This window comes from Podarcis tiliguerta (assembly GCF_965153285.1).
Source record: "Podarcis tiliguerta genome assembly, chromosome: 4".
In the NCBI taxonomy this organism is placed as follows: Eukaryota; Metazoa; Chordata; class Lepidosauria; order Squamata; family Lacertidae; genus Podarcis; species Podarcis tiliguerta.
In genome coordinates, this window is record NC_139537.1 from 70,864,677 (window position 1) to 70,870,578 (window position 5,902).

Consider the following 5,902-nt stretch of genomic DNA (forward strand, 5'->3'; position numbering starts at 1 on the left):
GGTACAATAGAACTTCTTTTGCATGTCTGGAGCCTGAGGCAAACCAGGTGATGAGATTTGGCTTCCCTTGGCTAACAATGAGCCCAGCAATTGTCACCTCTGGGAACTTCCTGGAGTCCCTTTTCAAGGGGAAAATAGCTTTGGAATGGAGGAATCTGGCAAAGGAGATGGTTTTATATTATTTTTAAAGCTAGGTAACTTCCCTGAGCTGTCAAGTTGAAAGGATACATTCCGGCATAATATCTGTGACATTTAACTTTAAAGATGTGCCCACCCCCCGTAATTTCCGTAACAGCAGCCATGGCATTCCAACTCACAAAGAACCCTGAGAACTAGAGACTGTTAAGGGTTCTGGGAACAGCAGCTCTCAGCATAATTTGGGGGGAAAGTGTGGCTGTTAAAGTGACACAAATGTCCTTTAAATGTAATTGTGAGGAAGTGACAGCTCACTCCAGATTTCTTGCCCTAGATGATCACGGAGGTCCTTTTCAACTCTGATATCTATGATTTCTCAACCTGGAACAAAACAAAGAACTCAAACCTTGCTCTTGGTATCTGTCTGGTATCTCAAGAGACAATGGAGTATGCCTCTGGGCGTGAAGTCAAATCACTGGGTTTGCAGCATGGAAGTGACTTCCCTGGGGAGAAAACAGGGGCGAAGAAAGGAGAACCAGCACCTGATGCGAGGGGACGGGGCAAACCGCCGGTGGCGCATGTGCGTGCACCGTACATACTGCGCATGCATGGCACCGCTATGTAGAGAGCATGCATGCGTGCCGCTATGTACGGCGCATGTGTGTATAATGTATGTAGTGCTGCTGCGCATGTGCCACCTGGCGGTTTGCCAGTGGCGCCGCTCAAGCACCATACAGATGATGGCAGAGGGTGCAACCACGGGCAGAGGATCCTCCGCAAGCGGCTGTGGCAGGCCGATGGCAGTGGAGTGAGCCCCCCGCAGGGTGCCTACTTATCACCCCCCATCAGAGATGGCACCCGGGTCAGACTGCCCCACCGTCCCCCCTTCCTCCACCACTGGGTGCAAGCCTGGGCTGTGTGCATGTAGGTCCAGGGTTGCCCAGGCCATTACCCTTCAAACACCCTCTTTCTTTGCCTTCCTGATGTGGTCCAAAGGAAAGCAGAGCAATATATTTGGCACCAGCTTCGCACCCAAACCCTAATGTTTGGGTGTTCCAGCTAGTCTGGTGACTGGGAGCGGCCGCCGAGACCACATAACACCGGTCTTGAAAGACCTACATTGGCTCCCAGTACGTTTCCGAGCACAATTCAAAGTGTTGGTGCTGACCTTTAAAGCCCTAAATGGCCTCAGTCCAGTATACCTGAAGGAGCATCTCCACCCCCATCGTTCTACCCGGACACTGAAGTCCAGCACCAAGGGCCTTCTGGTGGTTCCCTCACTGTGAGAAGCCAAGTTACAGGGAACCAGGCAGAGGACCTTCTCAGTAGTGGCGCCCTCCCTGTGGAATGCCCTCCCACCAGATGTCAAAGAGAACAACAACTACCAGACTTTTAGAAGACATCTGAAGGCAGCCCAGTTTAGGGAAGCTTTTAATGTTTGATGTATTACAGTATTTTAATTGGGGGGGGGGGAGCCGCCCAGAGTGGCTGGGGAAGCCCAGCCAGATGGGCAGGGTTTAAATAATAATAATAATAATAATAATAATAATAATAATAATAATAATATGATGTTGTGAATATGTAACCATTTGGCCAGGACAGCAGGATTCTCTCTTCCTCCTCCTCCTTCTTTAGGTATTTGTACCCCTCCCCACTCCTAAAATCTTGCTCGGAGGCCCAGTCCGCATTTATTTCCAAACCCCCAAAGATGGGGGGAGCACTTAAACTGAAAATATGCTTTACTTTGTGGCCTAATTCACTCCTTTCCTGTTACTTCTCCTTTTTCCCCCCTGTCTCTTGAGTGCATTTGAAAAGCTAGGGGGGGGGGAATTAAACTCAAAATAAGTTTCCCTTTGCTTTAATTCGTGCTTTAGAATTCTCTTTAGTTACCTTGCCTTTTTAACTTCATTTCTCTTCCTCATCTGTACATTTTAGGAGGGCTGGTAGAGGAAAACACTTTTAACAAGTGATGCTTTGGGGCAAAATTTGTATTCATTTGCTTCCCGTCTTTAGGCACTGTGTTTCCATCACTTGTAAATCATAGAAAGTGACTTCTGGTAAATAAAAACCATGTGACATGCACATTAGTGCCTTCATTTAAGACAGAGCAGCTCATCAGAAAAAAAAAAACCCTTACTGGATGATCTGCAGGTATTTGAAAAGGAAAAGAGGGGAATGTCACATTTAGGGAACCCATAGGGAGAATTTGCCTGAATAGTCTTATGTTAGCATTCATTGTCAAAAGCACAGAAGGGAGCTTGAACCAATAAGCACTCTGCTTATTGGTTTATTGTCAGTTGCAGTGCTTATGTTGCATTTCAGTGGAAGCTATTTCCAGACAGATGGGGGAGAAATTGGGCTCCGTTCTAACTTAAAGGCAATCCTACTTTCTGAAACAATACAAGAATTGAAGCACCGTTATCCTTCAAAGTTCACACTTCTCAGAGCCTTCCACCGTGAGGCACGGCTGCCAGCCTGACCCACACAGTGGCTTTGTCCCATGAGTTAAGGGATAAGGGGTGATAGGATGTCATGGAATTCTACTCAACGTTGACCCGGAGCAGAACTCCAATATATAGCTAGCAGAGTAAAATCACATTGCAGGATTCCCAATGAACAGACCAGAGGCAATTAATATTTCATCCAGCAGAGCTTTACTGCTACTGAAGGCAAATGAGTATAATGGTCACAAATCCAATACATTCAGGATTGGCGCTGTCCATAAGAAATCCAGTTGCAGCAGACTGAACTTAAACTTACAATAACTTATAATAAGTCTAAACTTAAACACTAAGCATACTATGTACAGAACACCACACCAGAAGGAAAAGAGATAGAAAGAGAAAGTGAAACCCAGGCCCCTTCTGGCCTATATTTATAATCAGCAAGACCTTGACAGAAAAAGATAAGAGAACCAGTTTAAGCCAGCTGTATTCAGCTTCTCGGAAGGAATAACCCAAACATCATGAACCTTCTGTTTGTTTGTTTCACACACAGGGAGAGGGGAGACTGCCCGCTGGGGAGTGGGCGGGCTGGCGAGGCCCCCTAGATTTAGAGGCCCTAGGCTTCAGCCTACTTAGCCTATACATAAATCCAGCACTGGCTTCAGTTGACTATGGAAGCCTGAAAAGGCTTGGGAAACCCAGCTTTAAATACCACTGCCCCTTGCATGGCCACAGCTACCTCTGCAGGTTGCATTAACAGTGCAGTCACACTCTTTCTGCCCCAAACAGCCAGTCAACTCATCAGAAAATGGCAAAGCCAATATTTCCATTTACAACACGGGGTACCTTTAAGCCCATTTCCCTGCCAACTTCCAGAGGTGCTGCCTATGTTACTTGGTACTCGCAGCCTTCCAGTGAGTGAGTGTGAAAATATGACATCTTGAAGAAAATGAAGAATAGCTCTGTAAAGGTTTGCAATGTTTTCCTCCCTAGGAGAATATGCTTCGGAATACCTCTGCTGTGGTATGGATAAAGTTCAGCTCCTTCATTTTTATGGGTACCCGATAATTGGAAGAAAAATGACCCCCGATGAAGACCAAATGGCCCAACATTTACATTCATAAACCTGAGTGAATATCAATTACATTATCAAATATTACACAAAACATTCTTCTGACTCTCCCAGTGTCATTTGCTGTATAAATTGGCCTATTACAGAGCTGCAGACTCTGAGATACTATCAGGGCCCTTCATTAAGGTGCCATGACTGAAATGTGGAAGCTGTCACTGGGCAGAAAATGATGGCGCATGGGCACCATAAATCACAATTTAACCCATAATAGGCTTCAGCTGGGGCCCTCGCCGTGTCATTCGTTTCATTTCTGAAGACATTTAGTGCCATTTATGCTAAGAAGTTTGCACACTCAGGTTTATTAGGATGGACCTAGCAAACAAGGTGGTGAGGAATCCCTGTTCCCTGTTGACCTCGCCATCCCAATAAGGAACAACCATTCCCATAAAATGCTATCTCCTTTCCTTTTGAAAGTCAACAAAACTGATTCCCACAATGCAAATGAGTTTTTCCTAACTGATATTGCAGCAAGATGGTGGCTGAGGAGAAAATCGATTCTCTCCATTTCTGACTATTACCTGTGCGCCACAACCTGACATTTTATTTTTTTTAACCCACAACCTTTCTCTCAAATGGGGATTCAAGTGGCCCCACAGGTGACCTGGAAGAAACAGGACATCCCGTTTTACCTCATGAGAGAATGGCAGCCATTTTGTGTGACATGATCTCACGTGACTCCGCACCACAATTCCTCCCCACCCCCCCAAAAAGCACTGTGCTCCAAAACACACATTTTGGGGCACCATGACCCCCAAAATCACTTGGGGGAGGGAATTGCTGCACAAAATTGTGGGACATCACAGTGTCCAAAATGGCCACCGATCTCTCACAAGAGAAAATGGAAATATGGCATCCAGGAAGCTAGCACCCCAGTTTTTGCTTTCAAGGTGTTGGAGGGTATGTATATCTAGGTGCACCATTACAGTGGTACCTCGGGTTAAGAATTTAATTTGTTCTGGAGGTCCATTCTTAACCTGAAACTGTTCTTAACCTGAGGTACCACTTTAGCTAATGGGGCCTCCCGCTGCTGTCGCATGTTTTCTGTTCTCATCCTGAAGCAAAGTTCTTAACCCAAAGTACTATTTCTGGGTTAGCAGAGTCTGTAACCTGAAGTATCTGTAACCCGAGGTACCACTGTATTACACAATACCCAAGTGAGTGAACTCTAAGCATCCAACAAATAATACTGTCATATGTGCCTACTATTGTTTGTTGGCTTTAGGTGTTGGCTTTAGGTGGTTTCGTTGTCTTGACATATCTCACTCTTCCCCCTCTTCTTCTTTGCCAGATATCTGTCCTGTTTACTAAGCTGTACAGTAGCACCTACCATTGCTCCAAATGGCAGCTTTTGCAGCATGACAAATACCTGATGTGATGGATGTATTGTACAGACTATGCAGTTTTCATCTGGTCGCCTCCAAGGGACACCAAAGTCTGTGGTAGGGTCATGAAAGGCATGGGAAGCTGCCAGCAGTCTGAAGCATCACAGCCATATTTCAGCATCTCTATTGCCTCTATTGCCTTATAAGCAACAAGCCACATGCAGCATTTGACCTTCAAATATGCCTGAGGAATTTTGCAAGAAATTCTTGAGGCCCCAAACTGTTATCGGGTTTTTTTCTCCAGAGATTGTTGAAATGTTGCAATAAAATGTGTGCGTGCGTGTGTGTAGATAGATGATAGATGATAGATATAGATAGATAGATAGATAGATAGATAGATAGATGATAGATAGATAGATAGATAGATAGATAGATAGATGATAGATAGAAGATAGATAGATGATAGATAGATAGATAGATAGATAGATAGATAGATAGATAGATAGGTCAGGTTAAGAGCCCCTCATCCTCCATTCTTTAAAAACTAGCTTTCATTCACAAGAAAGTAAGTGGCCAGCATTGTGTATCCCAGTCCTATACCAGGTCAACCAAAAGCCTTCCCAGCAGATAATGTCAGTTCTGTCTTAAATAAGAAAAAGTGCATGGATTGGGGAAATGATCATCACCTCTAGTGGTCAGGGTTAATAGAAGCCTTGTAAGTCATGATGACTGCAGATTCTGGGTGTCTTTTACACAAAGACTGGATCTCCCATCATTCCTAGAAACAGATGCTCAGCAGGTGCCCATATTCATATCTTACTAGCTCATGAGAGACCCATAGCAAAGACCTGGGATCAGGCAACACCACC

General features: G+C 45.0%; 1 long non-coding RNA gene across 1 annotated transcript; it reads left to right on the plus strand.

Moving 5' to 3' along the window:
* The first annotated feature begins 3,570 nt into the window (after positions 1–3,570).
* Positions 3,571–5,386, plus strand: LOC310676091. Its single transcript, XR_014510402.1, has 2 exons — positions 3,571–3,602; positions 5,000–5,386. It is a non-coding gene; the product is annotated as an uncharacterized lncRNA (long non-coding RNA).
* Positions 5,387–5,902: the final 516 nt, after the last annotated feature.